Genomic DNA, 21,763 nt, shown 5'->3' on the forward strand with positions numbered 1-21,763 from the left:
AGTTATATGTATTCTGTGCGTGTTTATGTAGTGACAGTATACTAAGGTTATTTATATGTATTCTGTGCGTGTTTATGTAGTGACAGTATACTAAAGTTAGTTATATGTATTCTGTGCGTGTTTATGTAGTGACAGTATACTAAGGTTAGTTATATGTATTCTGTGCGTGTTTATGTAGTGACAGTATACTAAGGTTAGTTATATGTATTCTGTGCCTGTTTATGTAGTGACAATATACTAAGGTTAGTTATATGTATTCTGTGCTTGTTTATGTAGTGACAGTATACTAAGGTTAGTTATATGTATTCTGTGCTTGTTTATGTAGTGACAGTATACTAAGGTTAGTTATATGTATTCTGTGCGTGTTTATGTAGTGACAGTATACTAAGGTTATTTATATGTATTCTGTGCGTGTTTATGTAGTGACAGTATACTAAGGTTAGTTATATGTATTCTGTGCGTGTTTATGTAGTGACAGTATACTAAGGTTAGTTATATGTATTCTGTGCGTGTTTATGTAGTGACAGTATACTAAGGTTAGTTATATGTATTTTGTGCGTGTTTATGTAGTGACAATATACTAAGGTTAGTTATATGTATTCTGTGCGTGTTTATGTAGTGACAATATACTAAGGTTATTTATATGTATTCTGTGCGTGTTTATGTAGTGACAGTATACTAAGGTTATTTATATGTATTCTGTGCGTGTTTATGAAGTGACAGTATACTAAGGTTAGTTATATGTATTCTCTGCGTGTTTATGTAGTGACAGTATACTAAGGTTATTTATATGTATTCTGTGCCTGTTTATGTAGTGACAATATACTAAGGTCAGTTATATGTATTCTGTGCCTGTTTATGTAGTGACAATATACTAAGGTTAGTTATATGTATTCTGTGCCTGTTTATGTAGTGACAATATACTAAGGTTAGTTATATGTATTCTTTGCGTGTTTATGTAGTGACAATATACTAAGGTTATTTATATGTATTCTGTGCGTGTTTATGTAGTGACAATATACTAAGGTTAGTTATATGTATTCTGTGCGTGTTTATGAAGTGACAATATACTAAGGTTAGTTATATGTATTCTGTGCGTGTTTATGTAGTGACAGTATACTAAGGTTATTTATATGTATTCTGTGCCTGTTTATGTAGTGACAATATACTAAGGTTAGTTATATGTATTCTGTGCCTGTTTATATAGTGACAATATACTAAGGTTAGTTATATGTATTCTGTGCCTGTTTATGTAGTGACAATATACTAAGGTTATTTATATGTATTCTGTGCCTGTTTATGTAGTGACAATATACTAAGGTTATTTATATGTATTCTGTGCGTGTTTATGTAGTGACAATATACTAAGGTTACTTATATGTATTCTGTGCGTGTTTATGTAGTGACAATATACTAAGGTTATTTATATGTATTCTGTGCCTGTTTATGTAGTGACAATATACTAAGGTTATTTATATGTATTCTGTGCGTGTTTATGTAGTGACAATATACTAAGGTTAGTTATATGTATTCTGTGAGTGTTTATGTAGTGACAATATACTAAGGTTAGTTATATGTATTCTGTGCGTGTTTATGTAGTGACAATATACTAAGGTTATTTATATGTATTCTGTGCCTGTTTATGGAGTGACAATATACTAAGGTTAGTTATATGTATTCTGTGCCTGTTTATGTAATGACAATATACTAAGGTTAGTTATATGTATTCTGTGCGTGTTTATGTAGTGACAATATACTAAGGTTAGTTATATGTATTCTGTGCGTGTTTATGTAGTGACAATATACTAAGGTTAGTTATATGTATTCTGTGCGTGTTTATGTAGTGACAATATACTAAGGTTAGTTATATGTATTCTGTGCGTGTTTATGTAGTGACAATATACTAAGGTTATTTATATGTATTCTGTGCGTGTTTATGTACTGACAATATACTAAGGTTAGTTATATGTATTCTGTGCGTGTTTATGTAGTGACAATATACTAAGGTTATTTATATGTATTCTGTGCGTGTTTATGTAGTGACAGTATACTAAGGTTAGTTATATGTATTCTGTGCGTGTTTATGTAGTGACAGTATACTAAGGTTAGTTATATGTATTCTGTGCATGTTTATGCAGTGACAGTATACTAAGGTTAGTTATATGTATTCTGTGCGTGTTTATGTAGTGACTGTATACTAAGGTTAGTTATATGGATTCTGTGCGTGTTTATGTAGTGACAATATACTAAGGTTACTTATATGTATTCTGTGCGTGTTTATGTAGTGACAATATACTAAGGTTATTTATATGTATTCTGTGCCTGTTTATGTAGTGACAATATACTAAGGTTATTTATATGTATTCTGTGCGTGTTTATGTAGTGACAATATACTAAGGTTAGTTATATGTATTCTGTGAGTGTTTATGTAGTGACAATATACTAAGGTTAGTTATATGTATTCTGTGAGTGTTTATGTAGTGACAATATACTAAGGTTATTTATATGTATTCTGTGCCTGTTTATGGAGTGACAATATACTAAGGTTAGTTATATGTATTCTGTGCCTGTTTATGTAATGACAATATACTAAGGTTAGTTATATGTATTCTGTGCGTGTTTATGTAGTGACAATATACTAAGGTTAGTTATATGTATTCTGTGCGTGTTTATGTAGTGACAATATACTAAGGTTAGTTATATGTATTCTGTGCGTGTTTATGTAGTGACAATATACTAAGGTTAGTTATATGTATTCTGTGCGTGTTTATGTAGTGACAATATACTAAGGTTATTTATATGTATTCTGTGCGTGTTTATGTAGTGACAATATACTAAGGTTAGTTATGTGTATTCTGTGCGTGTTTATGTAGTGACAATATACTAAGGTTATTTATATGTATTCTGTGCGTGTTTATGTAGTGACAGTATACTAAGGTTAGTTATATGTATTCTGTGCATGTTTATGTAGTGACAGTATACTAAGGTTAGTTATATGTATTCTGTGCGTGTTTATGTAGTGACAGTATACTAAGGTTAGTTATATGTATTCTGTGCATGTTTATGCAGTGACAGTATACTAAGGTTAGTTATATGTATTCTGTGCGTGTTTATGCAGTGACAGTATACTAAGGTTAGTTATATGGATTCTGTGCGTGTTTATGTAGTGACAATATACTAAGGTTAGTTATATGTATTCTGTGCGTGTTTATGCAGTGACAGTATACTAAGGTTAGTTATATGTATTCTGTGCGTGTTTATGTAGTGACAATATACTAAGGTTAGTTATATGTATTCTGTGCGTGTTTATGTAGTGACAATATACTAAGGTTAGTTATATGTATTCTGTGCGTGTTTATGTAGTGACAATATACTAAGGTTAGTTATATGTATTCTGTGCGTGTTTATGTAGTGACAATATACTAAGGTTAGTTATATGTATTCTGTGCGTGTTTATGTAGTGACTATATACTAAGGTTAGTTATATGTTTTCTGTGCGTGTTTATGTAGTGACAATATAGTAAGGTTAGTTATATGTATTCTGTGCGTGTTTATGGAGTGACAATATACTAAGGTTAGTTATATGTATTCTGTGTGTGTTTATGTAGTGACAATATACTAAGGTTAGTTATATGTATTCTGTGCGTGTTTATGTAGTGACAATATACTAAGGTTATTTATATGTATTCTGTGCCTGTTTATGTAGTGACAATATACTAAGGTTATTTATATGTATTCTGTGCGTGTTTATGTAGTGACAATATACTAAGGTTAGTTATATGTATTCTGTGTGTGTTTATATAGTGACAATATACTAAGGTTAGTTATATGTATTCTGTGCGTGTTTATGCAGTGACAATATACTAAGGTTAGTTATATGTATTCTGTGAGTGTTTATGTAGTGACAATATACCAAGGTTAGTTATATGTATTCTGTGCGTGTTTATGTAGTGACAGTATACTAAGGTTAGTTATATGTATTCTGTGCGTGTTTATGTAGTGACAATATACTAAGGTTAGTTATATGTATTCTGTGCGTGTTTATGGAGTGACAATATACTAAGGTTAGTTATATGTATTCTCTGCGTGTTTATGGAGTGACAATATACTGTTTTTGTTGTCTAGCACCTCCCACAATATCCAGCATTAAAGCCCCACAGTATCTGAGGCACGATGAGCACGTGACTCTTACATGCAACATGACAAAATTTTACCCAGATCAGTTACTTGTTACCTGGGTGAAGGAGTATTTGTTGAAGCATGAACCACCACTAGTAATATATGACTCAGTGGAAACTTTTGACAGAAAAAAATATGAAGTCACAACAGAGAGCGTTGAAGAGACGGCGCATTCCTGTAGCTCTTCCTCGACATTGGGATTTGTGGTGGATGTGACTAGCGACCATGCAGTCAGATACAGTTGCAGAGCCAAACATCCTGCAACAAATCAAATTGTACAGTCTGACATAGAGATGCATGTTACAGGTAAGATGTGGTGTCTTATCAGTGGTATCAGTAACATCAGGGACGTGCAGTCAGGGGAGGCAGGGGAGGGGAGGAGATTTGATATAAAAATTAATAGAATAATGTAAAGAAGATATTTATAACTTATAAACATCTTCTTTGCTTATTGTAATCATTTTTATAGTTAACACTCACCAGCTTTGTAGAGCACCCTGGGACTGCAGGGAGATGAGAGATGAGGCAGCAACAGCTCTGCCTTGCTTCTGTATAGTCAGACACTGCTTGCAGAGCTGGGGGAGGGGCCACAACACGGGCAGTAAGCTGAACAGAAAGAGAGCTACTAGAGGCATGCCTCTGAGCAGGGGGGGTGGGCATGTCTTGAGCACTGATGGACACCTAAGACGTGTCATGTGACCAGGAAGTGCACTGCAGTGTTTAGAGATTGGAGCTCAGTCAGCAACAGCAGCAAGAAAAGACACAGTGATGCAGGTAGGAGAATCAATGGACGCTGAAGCTTAGTGTAGTGAGGGGAGAGTTACAGTGAGTAGATGGTGAGACAGGCTCCCAGCACTCAGACCCATCTCCATGTGTGTTCCCCCAGCCATTAACCGCACGTCACTGAGTAACATATAGCATACAACATGAAGACAAAACAATTGTAGCTTTCAGGATGCAGCTCAGTTTTATAGTGCACATTAGGTGTGAGCTCCACTGGGGCTGATTTCATTATAAATGAACATTATTCTGATGCTGCAGTGTATAAAATGTTTTCTGCTTATTTTAGTGAAACTGTTTTTTTTTATTTGCTTTTTTTCACACTGACCCCACAAATACATATAAATCTGTATTCCATACATTGCCCCTCAGTGTTGTCAGACTTGTGGTTCACCAGCTGCCACTTACGACCTTTCTTACCTTCTTTTTACACCTTTCTTCTGGGATAAAACATGAAAAGAAGATGAGGATGGGGCTTGATGGCGCAGTGCGTGTCATTAAGTGGACGCAAGTCCCGTCACCAGACCCCTACTCAATCAGTGTTCCCTGAAGTGGGTGGGTCAAGTCTAAGCTACACTCACTGTACATGCTGGTGAGGGATCTGGTCCATGAGGAGTTTCCCAATAATTCGGGGAACTACCAGACATTCCAGGAGAATAGGCCACCAATCAGAGACCGGCTTTACATCCATCATGGCAACCAAAACCCCCAGCTACAAACAAGACCCCTTATGTTTACCTGTCACTGAAAGCCAAGCCCGAAATATTTATCTCCCCCGCTACTGCAGGGGCATGCACCAGGGGAGGATGGAACAGGTTAACAAGGGTATTCAATTTGGAGCAAAAAGTCCGTGCTGGACTTTTCGCTCCACATCGCAGCTTTTCCTGGGAAAAAGTATCGGGCAAGCGCCCGCTTTATCCTCGTATTCAATTAAAAAGCTACGAGGAGCCAGCGAAATAGGATCGGCGAAAAAAAACGGGATTTACCTGGAATAAATTGTAGGACCCTCCTAAAGCTGCAAAAACATGGGGGATCACTATGGGTACCCTCGTTTTAGCCTGCAAATGAAAGTCGGGGTTTTAAATAGCGGCGCGGCAGGTGTTTTTTCCCGACATTGAAGAAGTGATGCAGAAGAGCACTTAGATTATTTTTTTCGTTTTTTTAAGTGGTCCCATCAAATTTGAGGTACATGAAAATGGGTACTAGTATATTTTGATGTCCCTAAAGTAAGTTTTTAAAAATTCTGCAACTGTGCACCTGCCGCTAATAATCTATTCTAGAATACACCTGCCGCCAATAATCTATTCTAGAATACACCTGCCGCCAATAATCTATTCTAGAATACACCTGCCGCTAATAATCTATTCTAGAATACACCTGCCGCCAATAATCTATTCTAGAATACACCTGCCGCTAATAATCTATTCTAGAATACACTTGCCGCTAATAATCTATTCTAGAATACACCTGCCGCCAATAATCTATTCTATAATACACCTGCCGCCAATAATCTATTCTAGAATACACCTGCCGCTAATAGCCTATTCTAGAATACACCTGCCACTAATAATCTATTCTAGAATACACCTGCCGCTAATAATCTATTCTAGAATACACCTGCCGCTAATAATCTATTCTAGAATACACCTGCCGCTAATAATCTATTATAGAATACACCTGCCGCTAATAATCTATTCTAGAATACACCTGCCGCTAATACACTATTCTATAATACATCTGCCGCTAATAACCTATTCTAGAATACACCTGCCGCTAATAATCTATTCTAGAATACACCTGCCGCTAATAGCCTATTCTAGAATACACCTGCCGCTAATAATCTATTATAGAATACACCTGCCGCTAATAGCCTATTCTAGAATACACCTGCCGCTAATAATCTATTCTAGAATACACCTGCCGCTAATAATCTATTCTAGAATACACCTGCCGCTAATAATCTATTCTAGAATACACCTTCCGCTAATAATCTATTCTAGAATACACCTGCCGCTAATAGCCTATTCTAGAATACACCTGCCGCTAATAATCTATTCTAGAATACACCTGCCGCTAATAATCTATTCTAGAATACACCTGCCGCTAATAATCTATTCTAGAATACACCTGCCGCTAATAATCTATTCTAGAATACACCTGCCGCTAATAATCTATTATAGAATACACCTGCCGCTAATAATCTATTCTAGAATACACCTGCCGCTAATAATCTATTCTAGAATACACCTGCCGCTAATAATCTATTATAGAATACACCTGCCGCTAATAATCTATTATAGAATACACCTGCCAGTAATAACCTATTATAGAATACACCTGCCGCTAATAATCTATTATAGAATACACCTGCCGCTAATAATCTATTATAGAATACACCTGCCGCTAATAATCTATTCTAGAATACACCTGCCGCTAATAGCCTATTCTAGAATACACCTGCCACTAATAATCTATTCTAGAATACACCTGCCGCTAATAATCTATTCTAGAATACACCTGCCGCTAATAATCTATTATAGAATACACCTGCCGCTATTAATCTATTCTAGAATACACCTGCCGCTAATAGCCTATTCTAGAATACACCTGCCGCTAATAGCCTATTCTAGAATACACCTGCCGCTAATAATCTATTATAGAATACACCTGCCGCTAATAGCCTATTCTAGAATACACCTGCCGCTAATAATCTATTCTAGAATACACCTGCCGCTAATAATCTATTCTAGAATACACCTGCCGCTAATAATCTATTCTAGAATACACCTTCCGCTAATAATCTATTCTAGAATACACCTGCCGCTAATAGCCTATTCTAGAATACACCTGCCGCTAATAATCTATTCTAGAATACACCTGCCGCTAATAATCTATTCTAGAATACACCTGCCGCTAATAATCTATTCTAGAATACACCTGCCGCTAATAATCTATTCTAGAATACACCTGCCGCTAATAATCTATTATAGAATACACCTGCCGCTAATAATCTATTCTAGAATACACCTGCCGCTAATAATCTATTCTAGAATACACCTGCCGCTAATAATCTATTATAGAATACACCTGCCGCTAATAATCTATTATAGAATACACCTGCCAGTAATAACCTATTATAGAATACACCTGCCGCTAATAATCTATTATAGAATACACCTGCCGCTAATAATCTATTATAGAATACACCTGCCGCATACTTGCAGAATAGCCCTGAACCTATTTCCCTAGTTTTAAACAATTTTTTCCCTTTTTTTTTTTTCACCCCAATATTTAAATTAAGTTTTTGGGGTGTCCCTATTTTTTTTTTTTTTTGACAGTTATTTTTAAAATGTCATTCCCAGGGGTGCAGGCTATTTTTTTTTAAGCCTGCACCCCTAAACCCCAATTCTGCACTTTGTTTCGACACCTATTCAATGGTGAAAAGTTATCCCCGTTTCTTATCAAAGACTTTTCGAACCTGCGAAAAGTCTTTGAAATTGAATACGGTGTAAAACTAAAACCTGCGATAATGACGTCATAGGTGCGATATTAACGCAAAAACTGAGTTTTCGCTCCCATATTGAATTCCCCTATAAGCGCGAAAATGAGGCGATCCTGAAAAAGGTGTATAGTATCAATAGGCCGTACCTCTCTCTCATTGTGCTTTGTGCTTTCTGCAGCTGTACCCATGATGGATCCAATACAGAGCGACCTCACCTGCTACAGCGCTGGGCACGAGATGGAACTGTCCTGCAGAATTCATTCATTTCATCCACAACACTTACAAGTTAAGTGGTACAAAGAGGATGAAGTTTTGTCGTCTACAGAGTTGGGCGCTGCCAAAGATGACAGAGGACTCTTTTATGGCACCTGCTCTGTGACCTATACTATTAGGTTGGAGGACTTTGGGAAAATATTCAGATGCGAAGTTGATCACCAGAGTTCATGCCCCCAAAGTGTTGAATGGAAATTGGAAGAAGCTGGGTAAGTAGCTGGGAGTAAATAAACGCAATGGCGTAGAGTGTACACCTATGGGCTGCCCGCGTTCCACAGACGCATGAAGCTATTATGGAGTCCTAGGCGTACAAGATTTGTTTGGTACAAACGTCTAGTTCCCATGTCAGGCTGGGACAATTTCTTCCTTTTTCAAATAACAATCCAGGCATCCTTCACTGTGTGACCTAATCTATCCTGATCATATCTCCAATTATTACAGCCATGCTGTGCCCAATCATAGACACTCATCTGCCCAACCATCCCCATTTATGCATTACTATCCCGATTTGAGGACTCAGGGCTTCATTCAGAGGCGGCCATATGGTCTACGACCGCACGGCCGCCTCGATGTTTGTCCAGTGCGCATGCGTACGAGGGAGCCGGCTCCTTCGTGCGCATGCATGAGACCTGCTACGACCGACAGCGCCGGTCGTAGCGGGTCTCTTTCCAAAGGGGGCGAGCTGTCGATGTTGATTGACAGCTTGCCCCGTTTGGAAGGTGGGCTGGGGGGGTGGCAGCCCAAACGGAGGCGTTCCCATGGGAACGCCTGCCGTTTGGGGGAGGCCCCACTGACATCACTAGTGATGTCAGTGGAGAGCTTCCGGCTCTGACAGAGCCAGAAGCTCTCCGGGGTTTACGACAAGTGAGACCCTACCCTAGGGTCTCGTCGTAAGCCGCGATGGTCATAGACCATCGCGACCATCACCCTAGCGGTCGTTAGAGCTGTGGGTGTAAACCCACAGCCTAACGACCGAAACAGAGGCGGGCGGTCAGGATGCAAGCAGCCCCCCAGTTTCTGAGCGACCGCTTGCATCCTCCGACCGCCTCTGAATGAGGGCCTCAGTCCTGCCACCCCACCTGCGAGCAACTTTTGTCGCATATATCAAAAAGTAGTGCTCTGCGCGGTGGGTGCTGCACGTTCCTACACTGGGGCTTGTGGTAATTATTCTGTGATTACAATGGAGAAGGATAAGGGTGGCCTAGATCTTCGAATGCCAGAGGCTATCCCCCTTTTTGTGGCCAAGCCGACATTGTGATGTGACCACTCCTCCCAGCTGCAGAATAGGGAGGTATGCCTTTGTAGAGGGATACAGTCAACATCCCGGCGCCAGCATTCCGACTACGAGCATCCCGTAGGTAAGTAACGGGGTTAGGGGGAGGGTTAGGAGTTAGACACTAGGGGGAGGGTTAGGGTTAGGCACTAAGGGGGGAGGTTAGGTTTAGGGTGCGGAGTGGGGGAGATTAGGTTAAGACATTGGAGAGGGAGGGTTATTGGAAGGGAGAGGGGAAGAGTTAGAATACCGACTGACAGGTGTCGGTATCCTAACCCTGTCGGGATGCCGACATCGGATTTCTGACCACCGGGATCCTGAGCGCCAGCATCTCGTACCCAACCCCTTTGTAGATGATATTAACCATTTACAGTAAGGGTCTAGTTACCCAAAGTACAGACAGTACAATTGTGCAGATGCCCATCGGATAAAGAAGGTCCCTCTATTGATGGCCCCACCAACCATTCTAAAGGGGAGCTGTGACTATAACATAATATGTTCTGTCTCCAGCCTTGCAGTTTCTCTCCAGCTAGCCCCCTTCTGCCTCTCCAGCCCCCAGTGTATCTACAGCCAGCCCCCTTATGTCTCTCTAGCCCCCAGTGTTTCTACAGCCAGCCCCCATCTGTCTCTCCAGCCCCAGTGTCTCTCCAGCCAGCCCCCTTCTGTTTCTGCAGCTCCACAGTGTATCTCCAGCCAGCCCCCTTCTGTCTCTCCAGCCCCCCAGTGTATCTCCAGACAGCCCCCTTCTGTCTCCAGCCCCGCAGTGTCTCTCCTGCCAGTGCCCGCATGCCTCCGCCTTCAGCCCTCAGACACTTATCTTCTATGTAGTCTGACTGACGCTGCTGCCCCTTTCATGCCTGACTCCTCTCTCAGTGGTGCAAAGCGGCTTGACGTCATTACATCATGCGTTGTGGCTCAATAAAAAAAATGTTTTGTACTACGCAGCCCCCGGCAAGCAACAGCGGCTCTACAGACTTCACCGATAGATCCATCTATAACCGCTGCCTGCACCAGTGTAGTGATCAGCGGTGCAGAGGCAACAGTTATAGATTGATTTATCTGTGCCCCTTGTGCCCCCCAGACAGCTCGCACCCAAACCAGTGATCGAAGTGGAAATTTTGAAGTGGGGGTATGGAAATATCAGGGGGCTTTACTTAGGCATACCCAATCCTGAGCCCCCCTTATATTTCCACTTCCTCCCCTCACAGCGCACCTGCCCTCACACCTCACAGCACACCTACCAGCTCACCTGCCAGCGCACCTGCCCTCACACCTCACAGCACTAATATCACAGATATCTCCTGCTTACCTTCCTCTCCCGGAATGGCCTGCTGTCCCCATACACTAGTATCACAGATATCTCCTACTTACCTTCCTCTCCCAGAATGGCCGCTGTCCTCATACACTAGTATCACAGATATCTCCTGCTTACCTTTCTCTCCTGGAATGGCCCACTGTCCCCATACACTAGTATCACATATATATCTCCTGCTTACCTTCCTCTCCCAGAATGGCCCGCTGTCCCCATACACTAGTATCACAGATATCTCCTGCTTACCTTCCTCTCCTGGAATGGCCGCTGTCCTCATACACTAGTATCACAGATATCTCCTGCTTACCTTCCTCTCCCAGAATGGCCGCTGTCCTCATACACTAGTATCACAGATATCTCCTGCTTACCTTCCTCTCCCAGAATGGCCGCTGTCCTCATACACTAGTATCATAGATATCTCCTGCTTACCTTCCTCTCCCGGAATGGCCCACTGTCCCCATACACTAGTATCACAGATATCTCCTGCTTACCTTCCTCTCCCAGAATGGCCGCTGTCCTCATACACTAGTATCATAGATATCTCCTGCTTACCTTCCTCTCCTGGAATGGCCGCTGTCTCCATACACTAGTATCACATATATATCTCCTGCTTACCTTCCTCTCCCGGAATGGCCGCTGTCCCCATACACTAGTATCACAGATATCTCTGGCTTAGCTTTCTCTCCCGGAATGACCGCTGTCCCCATACACTAGTATCACAGATATCTCCTGCTTACCTTCCTCTCCCGGAATGGCTGCTGTCCCCATACACTAGTATCACAGATATCTCCTGCTTACCTTTCTCTCCCGGAATGGCCGCTGTCCCCATACACTAGTATCACAGATATCTCCTGCTTACCTTCCTCTCCCGGAATGGCTGCTGTCCCCATACACTAGTATCACAGATATCTCCTACTTACCTTTCTCTCCCGGAATGGCCCGCTGTCCCCATACACTAGTATCACAGATATCTCCTGCTTACCTTTCTCTCCCGGAATGGCCCGCTGTCCCCATACACTAGTATCACAGATATCTCCTGCTGAACTTCCTCTGCCGGAATGGCCCGCTGTCCCCATACACTAGTATCACAGATATCTCCTGCTGAACTTCCTCTGCCGGAATGGCCCGCTGTCCCCATACACTAGTATCACAGATATCTCCTGCTTACCTTTCTCTCCCGGAATGGCCCGCTGTCCCCATACACTAGTATCACAGATATCTCCTGCTGAACTTCCTCTGCCGGAATGGCCCGCTGTCCCCATACACTAGTATCACAGATATCTCCTGCTGAACTTCCTCTGCCGGAATGGCCCGCTGTCCCCATACACTAGTATCACAGATATCTCCTGCTGAACTTCCTCTGCCGGAATGGCTGCTGTCCCCATACACTAGTATCACAGATATCTCCTGCTTACCTTTCTCTCCCGGAATGGCCCGCTGTCCCCATACACTAGTATCACAGATATCTCCTGCTTACCTTTCTCTCCCGGAATGGCCACTGTCCCCATACACTAGTATGACAGATATCTCCTGCTGAACTTCCTCTGCTGGAATGGCCGCTGTCCCCATACACTAGTATCACAGATATCTCCTGCTTACCTGTCTCTCCTGGAATGACCTGCTTGATTGCGGGAGCATTCGCCATCTTCAGATGGCAGTGCTTCCGCTACCCGCTCCCTCCCGATGGGAAGGAGTCCCGGGTTGTGAAGAGGGATCCTTTCATATCCCTCCGCCCCTGTCCGGCTCCTTCCACCGGATGTCCTGGCTCTTGTGCGCATGCTTGACCTGTAGGTCACGAATGCGCACTAGCATCACTGCTCCGAAAGAAGCAGTGAAGCCGCTCGCAGGGATAGCTAATTTTTGCATCAGCTGTCTCTGCGCTGCAGCAATGATCAATTGCCCCGGCATCCGCGACGAGTTAGAATGTTAATTATCAGAGTCTGTTCGGACCCCGACAGTTAACATCATGAATAGGCCCCATGGAAATATTTTTATCATTTTATTTATTTTAACTGCTATACTCATTTATTTTTTTGAAGGGCGTAAGGAAAAAGAAATCCAAATGGAGAAAGTATTGAAGAATATTTCCTACTGTGAAGACCCCGCACTTATCTTCCTGGAACAGCAGATACCAGACTGTACACTGATCGCCTACTATGAAGGAGAAGAACCCAGTACTGACCAGTCCAATATACAGACATGGAGCCTGGTGCTGACCGGTCCAATATACAGACATGGAGCCTGGTGCTGACCGGTCCAATATACAGACATGGAGCCTGGTGCTGACCGGTCCAATATACAAACATGGAGCCTGGTGCTGACCGGTCCAATATACAAACATGGAGCCTGGTGCTGACCGGCCAATATACAGACATGGAGCCTGGTGCTGACCGGTCCAATATACAAACATGGAGCCTGGTGCTGACCGGCCAATATACAGACATGGAGCCTGGTGCTGATCGGCCAATATACAGACATGGAGCCTGGTGCTGACCGGCCAATATACAGACATGGAGCCTGGTGCTGACTGGCCAATATACAGACATGGAGCCTGGTGCTGACCGGTCCAATATACAAACATGGAGCCTGGTGCTGACCGGTCCAATATACAAACATGGAGCCTGGTTGCTGCCCGGTCCAATATACAAACATGGAGCCTGGTTGCTGCCCGGTCCAATATACAAACACAGGTGCTAAATAGGAAGTTTACCCTGCATGACGCGCCCATAATGCAGACCATCTCCGTGCGTGCGCTAAGCCGCCTGCCTTGACAATACATTTTCAACATATTTTGAGACTGTGTTTCCCGTGCATCGCCATAGTAACGCTGCCTCTGTGTGCGCGCTATCTGGATACATGCGCAGTGTGACATAGATGTATGCTGGGAAGAAACGATCGCTGCACTACCGCCGACATCGGCAGAGCATGATACTCAGGCCCCGTGCCGCGCAGAGCCTCTGAGTCCTGATATTCTGTAATATGTGCTCTATTTACCATCTGACCTTTTTTCCTTCTTTCTGCTGATATTAGTTTTATGTTTTTTTTATTTTTTATGTAAAACTTTCTTTTGTTGTTGTTGTCCGCAATAAACATGACAAAGAAGAGAACCGACAATCTGGTGTAATACATAACCATGGAAACAACAGGGAAGTTTGATATTGTTACTTTGATTAAGAAAATGACCTGCAATTGGCTGCTAGATTTATTATATAACTGTCAATTACATTTTTGGGGGTGGGAAAGGGAGGAATAATAATGAAATTAAAGTATAAAGGAGGGGAGTCTGCAGATGCGTGCGCAGTAGATTCTGGCAGCCAGCACTGAGTCTGCATAAGCCCCCTCCTCTCTTAAAACGCCCCTGCCAACCCCTCCTCCCTCCTTCCATCTGGACGTTCCTCCTTTGTCCGTCAGGGCTGCAGGCTTGATTATCAATATGACTGGAAGACAGTTTGTCCAGTGTTAAATAAAGTAAAAAAATAACCAGTAAACTCTGCGGCGGACGTAAGCGGTAATTAACAGTAAGAAATTACACTCGATGATAAATGGGACCCTCAGTAACACAAAGTGGTAATCCCTACTTAAGAGGTCTCGGGTTGAAGCTTTCAGCTGTCCATAGTGCATTTTTGTATGTACACTGGTATAACACTGTGGGCCTGATTCAGACCCGCTCGCGAGCGCTGAGCACTCGCAAGCGGGTCGATGTTGGCCCAGTGCACATGCGCACGAGGGAGCCGGCTCTGTCGTGCGCATGCGCGAGACCCGGATAGCGACGGCCAAGCCGTCGCTCCGGGTCTCGCACCAAAGAGGGCGTGCTGTCGATGGTGAGTGACAACACGCCCCCTTTGGTGGGCGTGCCAGGGTGTGGCTGCCCTGACGGAGGCGTAGCCATGGGAACGCCTACCGTCTGGGGCCGGCCCCACTGACATCACTAGTGATGTCAGTGGGAGTGCTTTTGGCTCTGATAGAGCCAAAAGCACTCCAGGGCTTTCAGCCACGAGACCCTACCGCAAGGGTCTCGTCGCAAGCCCGATAGTCGCGATGGTCTTGACCATCGCGACCATCATCATTGACGCTCGCATAAGCTGTGGGTGGTAACCCACAGCTATGCGAGCGTCCAAGAGGCCGCACTATAACAAAAAAAATGCCCTGATTCAGAGCGGGCGCTCGTTCAGAGCGTCCGGCTCTGAATCAGGCCCTATGTTCATTCCTTTCAATCGAGAAAACTCAGACTGGCTGAACTGCAGCTATCAGTGAATTTAATAGATGTATCCCCCCATTGAGGTGGTCAGTGAGGGCAGGGAGTGAGCTCTCCCCACCAGCCCACAGTAAATCATCCGCAAATCTTACATAAAACTATATAACATAAAACATTTATTATTGCTCACACCGCAGAATATGAAGGGTTAATGGCGCTGCTCTAACACAAGGATAAGTATTACTGAGAAGAGATATATTATTGCTCCTGTGCAGAAGGACAGTGGGGGTCACTTTACAGTCAGAGTGATGGAAACCTTTGGGAAAGTAAAATGTTGTCTGCACTTTGTGATAAAGCGTTATCCTCTTATTCAGCTGCAGTACCAAGTGACGCCACTGCATGGCAGCAAAGGCCTAGGTAGCCCCCTGAGTGTAATGTAATCTCAGCATTACACCGCATTACATTATAGCTTAAGGTGCATACACACGGGACAATTTGCTCCATGAACGAAATTGTCCCACTGAGCAGAAACACTGAACGAAATCAAGAATGATATCATTCAGTGCCGGGCTCCCTCCCTCATCCCTGAACATGTTCAACCTGACATTATCGTCAGGTTGGACAGGAGGCTCGGGTAGTGAACTATAGCTACCAACTACAAACGGGAGCGCGCATTGGTAATTATCTTTTATCGTTTTGGGCAGAAACTGAACAATATTTTGGACGATATTGTTATTGTTCAGTTGTCCAAAGAAAAAAATTGCTGCGTGTGTACGCACCTTAAGTTGAAGTTATATTTTAGTTATATTATGTTACATCTCAGAACGTTATAAGGGCCTGATTCAGAGACGGACGCTAATGCGATCACAGCTGCGTTTTCATACACAATGCAACTGCGCAAATCTGCTAATGTCTGCAAAGATCACCTGAGCATACAGACGCCCATTGCTGCCTCTTTCACCTGTGTGCGTCGGAACAATCGACGCACATCTGCGGCCATCTTGCCCTTGCGTCAGGTCTGACTAGCCGCAGAGTCAGGAGCCCTCCTCTCACGCAGAGGGTTTTCATGCTGCGTATGCACTCGCAGTGGCTAATTTATGCACGCCCATGTAACGGCGTTTAAATGGACAGGCACGCCTGTGTTTCTCTGACCACTCACCCGTCACCACCCCCAAACGATAACAACCTGTCAATTACTGTGCGATGTGCTGAATCAGGCCCTCAGAACGTTATATTTTGGTTATTATATCGCTCAGAACATTATATTTTGTTTGTATTAGGTTATATAATTCAGACGACAAGGGAAAGAGATAAGTTGCGCTGCTGCTACTGTGTAGTAAGGTGTGCCTGATTCATCCAAATCAGTAGCCTCTCTGAATCCTTAAATCAACATTTATTAAACTCACAATGACAATAAAATAACATCATATGATGTAACTCTTAAATGAATAATATCAACACAATGATACAGTTGTTGCAACAACTCTTGTAACTGATAAAATGTATCTATATGTTAATAGATCCAGTTCCCCCAAAAAATCTTGGCTTGAGTCAATTTATAAGAAAAATAAAGTTCTAATGCTCATTGCTTGTTACCACATTGAATACTGGGGGTATCCTGTAAATATATTGATGTGTGTGGGCGTCTAGCTGGTACTTGTGGTACGCCGAAGCTCATTAATTGAAATCGGTATTTGTAAGGGTGCTGTTATTTTTCAGTTATATCTCAGAACATTATATTTCGGTTATATTACGTTATATCTCACAACATTATATTTTGGTTAGATTACGTTATATCTCACAACATTATATTTTGGTTATATTATGTTATATCTCACAACATTATATTTTGGTTATATTACGTTATATCTCACAACATAATATTTTGGTTATATTACGTTATATCTCACAACATAATATTTTGGTTATATTACATTATATCTCACAACATAATATTTTGGTTATATTACGTTATATCTCACAACATTATATTTTGGTTATATTACATTATATCTCACAACATTATATTTTGGTTATATTATGTTATATCTCACAACATTATATTTTGGTTATATTACGTTATATCTCACAACATAATATTTTGGTTATATTATGTTATATCTCACAACATTATATTTTGGTTAGATTACGTTATATCTCACAACATTATATTTTGGTTATATTATGTTATATCTCACAACATTATATTTTGGTTATATTACGTTATATCTCACATCATTATATTTTGGTTATATTACGTTATATCTCACAACATTATATTTTGGTTATATTACGTTATATCTCACAACATAATATTTTGGTTATATTATGTTATACCTCACAACATTATATTTTGGTTATATTACGTTATATCTCACATCATTATATTTTGGTTATATTACGTTATATCTAAGATTGTTTGCTGCTCGGTGTTCCTACCAACATCCCCATTTACTGCGCACTGGTTCCCAACAATGGTGACAGTCCAGCAGTGGCATAACTAGGGTATTTGGAGCCCAGGGCAAATTTGAAAATGGAGCCCCACCCCTAACATCCCGATAGGTGCGCACGCCAAAGGCATGCGCGAAAAAAAATGGGCGTGGTCACTTAAAAATGGGGCGTGTCAACATGACACACCCCTTTATTTTCACGCTGAACATTCCTATCCATATGCACCTTAACCCCAGTAGTACCCCTTATACAGTACCCCCAGTATGCAGTTGTGGTCCCTCTCATGCAGGCCCATAGTAGTGCCCCTTATATAGTATCCCTAGTAGTGGTCCACCTTATACAGCCCCCAATTATTTCCCCTTACTCAGTACCCCCAGTAGTGGTCTCCCCAAATGCAGTGCCCTATGTAGTGTTCCCCCTTATGCAGTGCCCCCAGTAGCAGTCCCCACAATACAGTGCACCCAGTAGTGGTATCCCCTTATGCAGTGCCCTTTATATAGTGCCCCCAGTAGTAGTCCCCCCCTATGCAGTGCCCTTTATATAGTGCCCCCAGCAGTAGTCCCCCCCATGCAGGCACCCAGTAGTGATCCCCCCTATCTAGTGCCCCCTGTAGTGGTCCCTGCAGTGCCCCTAGCAGTAAGCCCCTTATATAGTGCCCCCAGCAGTAGTCCCCCCCCTCCCATGCAGTGCCCCCAGTAGTGATCCCCCTGATGCAGGCTCCCAGTAGTGACCCCCCCTATCCAGTGGTCCCTGTAGTGGTCCTTCCTGTTATTGCCCCCAGTTGTGGTCCCCCCAGTGCAGTGCCCCTAGCAGTAGGCCCCTTTTATAATGCCCCCAGTAGTAGTTCCCCCCCCAAGTAGTGGTCCCCAGTTGAGGATCCCCCTCCCGATTAAGTTCCCCTAGTAATAGCCCCCCCCCAGTAGAGGTCCTCCCAATAATGGTGCCCCCAGTAATAGCACCCCCCCCAGTAGAGGTCCTCCTAATAATGGTGCCCCCAGTAATAGCCCCCCCAGTAGAGGTCCTCCTAATAATGGTGCCCCCAGTAATAGCCCCCCCCCCCAGTAGAGGTCCTCCCAATAATGGTGCCCCCAGTAATAGCCCCCCCAGTAGAGGTCCTCCTAATAATGGTGCCCCCAGTAGTATCCACCCCCCCGTTGTGCCCCCACCCCAGTAGAGGTCCCCCCAGTAGTGCTGACAGGTTTTTAAAAATATATATATAAAAACTTACTTACCTGAATCCACGCTGCTGCTGCTGCTCCTCCAGTCCGCAACGCCACTCCCGCTGCCGCCCCCCGAGAGTCCTCCCGGGCTGGCGCGCTCAGCATAATGGGACAGACGTCATGACGTCATGACGTCTGTCCCATTACCCACTGCTGGAGCCGGACGGAAGTCCGGCTCTTGCAGTGGGTGCTGCTGCAGTCAATGAGAGTCTATCTGACTCTCATTGGCTGCTGTTTAACACACGCATTGCCGCCAGCGCTGGCGGCGATGCGTGTGGTATGCACAGCCTGAGCCCGCCTCCTGGCGCTATTGGGCAAGCGCTCAGGGGGAGGGAACGGGCTCAGGTGTGCAGTACAGGACCGGCGCTGGAAGCCTAGCGCCGGTCCTGTGTAAATGTGTAGCGCTGACCGCACTCATTGTGGTCGGCGCTACACTGGTGGCTAACTAGGGCGGGCCGGACCGTGGCCGGCGGCGCCCCCCCGTGCTGCCGGTCCCACAGCGCCCAGGGCAAGCAACCCGCCCGCCCTGCCCTAGTTACGCCACTGCAGTCCAGTGGTAAGCGCCATTATTTCCTGCAGGAGCTCTGGGACTACTGTAATAACAGTCCCCTGGCTGGTGTCTAGCGGGATCTAGCCCACCACCCTTATTGTGGACGGCTGGATATGTGAAATTACATTATTTTAAAATTAATAAACAAAATATAGGATAACAATTGCAAAGCTGCGAGCAGGCATCTTAGCAATTGCGATCCTTGCAATAAAGCAAATGCAGCAGGAGGTGTATGACACCCCCTGTATGACACCCCCTGTATGACACCCCCTGCTGCATTTGCAAAATCATCGGTGGTCGATGGTCACGATTGTGGACAGTGCCGGGTGGTCTGCCAGCTGAGTAAGCTTACTTAGGCTGGCCGGCTTGTGAGCCCAGCAGACTGTGTAAGTTCATGAAGTCCCTGGGCTGGCCACTCCCGGAAAACAGGGCGGACACGCCTCGTTTCCGGGAACGTCGGCTGCCCGGGTCGCGCCACCCCTTAAATGCCTCTTCCTGCAAATCAGGCAGAGGCATTGAAGGGCTTGCGTGCGTCTTAGCAGGACCCATTCTGCATACTTGCAGAATGGGTCCTGTGCATGCGCAGATTCCCGATAATTGGGAACCTGCGTTCAGCAGCTGAATCAGGCCCTAAGACACCAGACTTTCCGTTATTGTATCCAGCGGAGCTGTTATATTTCATCATTAAACGAGGTTATCCAGGGATAGGGGAGGGATACGGGTTCTGGACTCACACTAGGTTTCAGCTGATCACAAAAAGATTTATTTATTTTAGATGCTAAACTAATCACATAATAATCATGGTATGTTCCGACTGTATAGTTAAGTCGTCATTCTAACATTTTCGTCTTGGGGCCGTTGTTTTATAGGATTTATAAAAAATGAAATAAAGATAATGTAAATATAAATGTCTAGGACAGGGGTTCCCAAACTTTCTTGAATCACGGCGACCTAGAGTAGCAGCATTTTTTTCACGGCACCCCAGGGCCAAAAATTTCTTATTAAGAAATTCAGAAATAAAATATCACATGAAGTAAATTGTAATTATCTGCCATCCTTAGGGCCAGTTACGGGGTGGTGGACAGGGCGGCACTTCTGTTTGTGCACATATTTTATTGATTGGCAGGCACAAGCCCTGGTTGTGCCTATTACACTGATCATAAATAATTTGATTTGGTCCCAGACCACCCACCTGAGGCACCCCTGCAAGTGCCCTGAGGCACCCCAGGGTGACACGGCACCACGCCAGTTTAGGAACCACTGGTCTAGGAAAATGGCTATGTTTTTGGCCCTGACAATGCATATACTGTATGCAGACGTATCACATGGGGGGCAGTGGCGTGCGGTGAGGTCAATTGCTGGGGAGGCACACATGTATAGAAACTAGAGATGTGCGCCGACCCCCGTATTTTGGTTTTGGATCTGTGTAACTTTGTGTTTTGGATCTGGATTTGGTTTTGCCAAAACCGCCCCTTGTGTGTTTTGATTTTGGTTTTGGATCTGTATTTAAAAAAAAAAAAGTAATAAAAACAGCTAAAATCACATAAAATGGGCCCTATTTTTGTTCCTACAGTATTATTAACCTCAATAACATTTATTTCCAGTCACTTCCAGTCAATTTTGACCACCTCACAATATTTATGTTTTTATCTAGTTTAGGGCCAAAAGGTTGCATCCATCTAGCTGGCTGACTAAGCTAAGCAACAGCAGTGGGCGACACTAACATGTGTCAGTTCAGCTTGAAAAATGGCACAGAGTGGCACTGCAGTGGTAGACAGGATGGCAGTTTAATAAACTATACGACCTGTAGGAATTTTAAAAACCAAGAATGTTTTCCTTAACTAGCTCAGAGGCCCGACGGAGTTGGAATATGTTAATGACTGAAGACAGGGAAAGGATGGAAGGATTGCTTAGTTTTTCATGTATTTATTTTAATGTTTTGTTTCTTAAAAAAAAATATGACGGAAGATCAATCTAGGATCAGGTCCTAAATTACATCTTTGATCTGGGGGAGGTGTTTTATTTTTT

At 43.4% G+C, this 21,763-nt stretch overlaps 1 pseudogene across 1 annotated transcript in view; it reads left to right on the forward strand.

The window, feature by feature from the left end:
- Nucleotides 1-14,397, forward strand: part of LOC148539129 (uncharacterized) — a 49,283-nt pseudogene extending 34,886 nt beyond the window's left edge. The window contains exons 6-8 of the transcript XR_015871100.1: nt 4,126-4,485; nt 8,640-8,943; nt 13,359-14,397. The product of XR_015871100.1 is annotated as an uncharacterized LOC148539129 (transcript). The remainder of the gene's footprint in view (nt 1-4,125; nt 4,486-8,639; nt 8,944-13,358) is intronic.
- Nucleotides 14,398-21,763: the final 7,366 nt, after the last annotated feature.

Source organism: Taudactylus pleione, unplaced genomic scaffold, assembly GCF_031769625.1.
Source record: "Taudactylus pleione unplaced genomic scaffold, aTauple2 ptg000027l, whole genome shotgun sequence".
Lineage (NCBI taxonomy): Eukaryota > Metazoa > Chordata > Amphibia > Anura > Myobatrachidae > Taudactylus > Taudactylus pleione.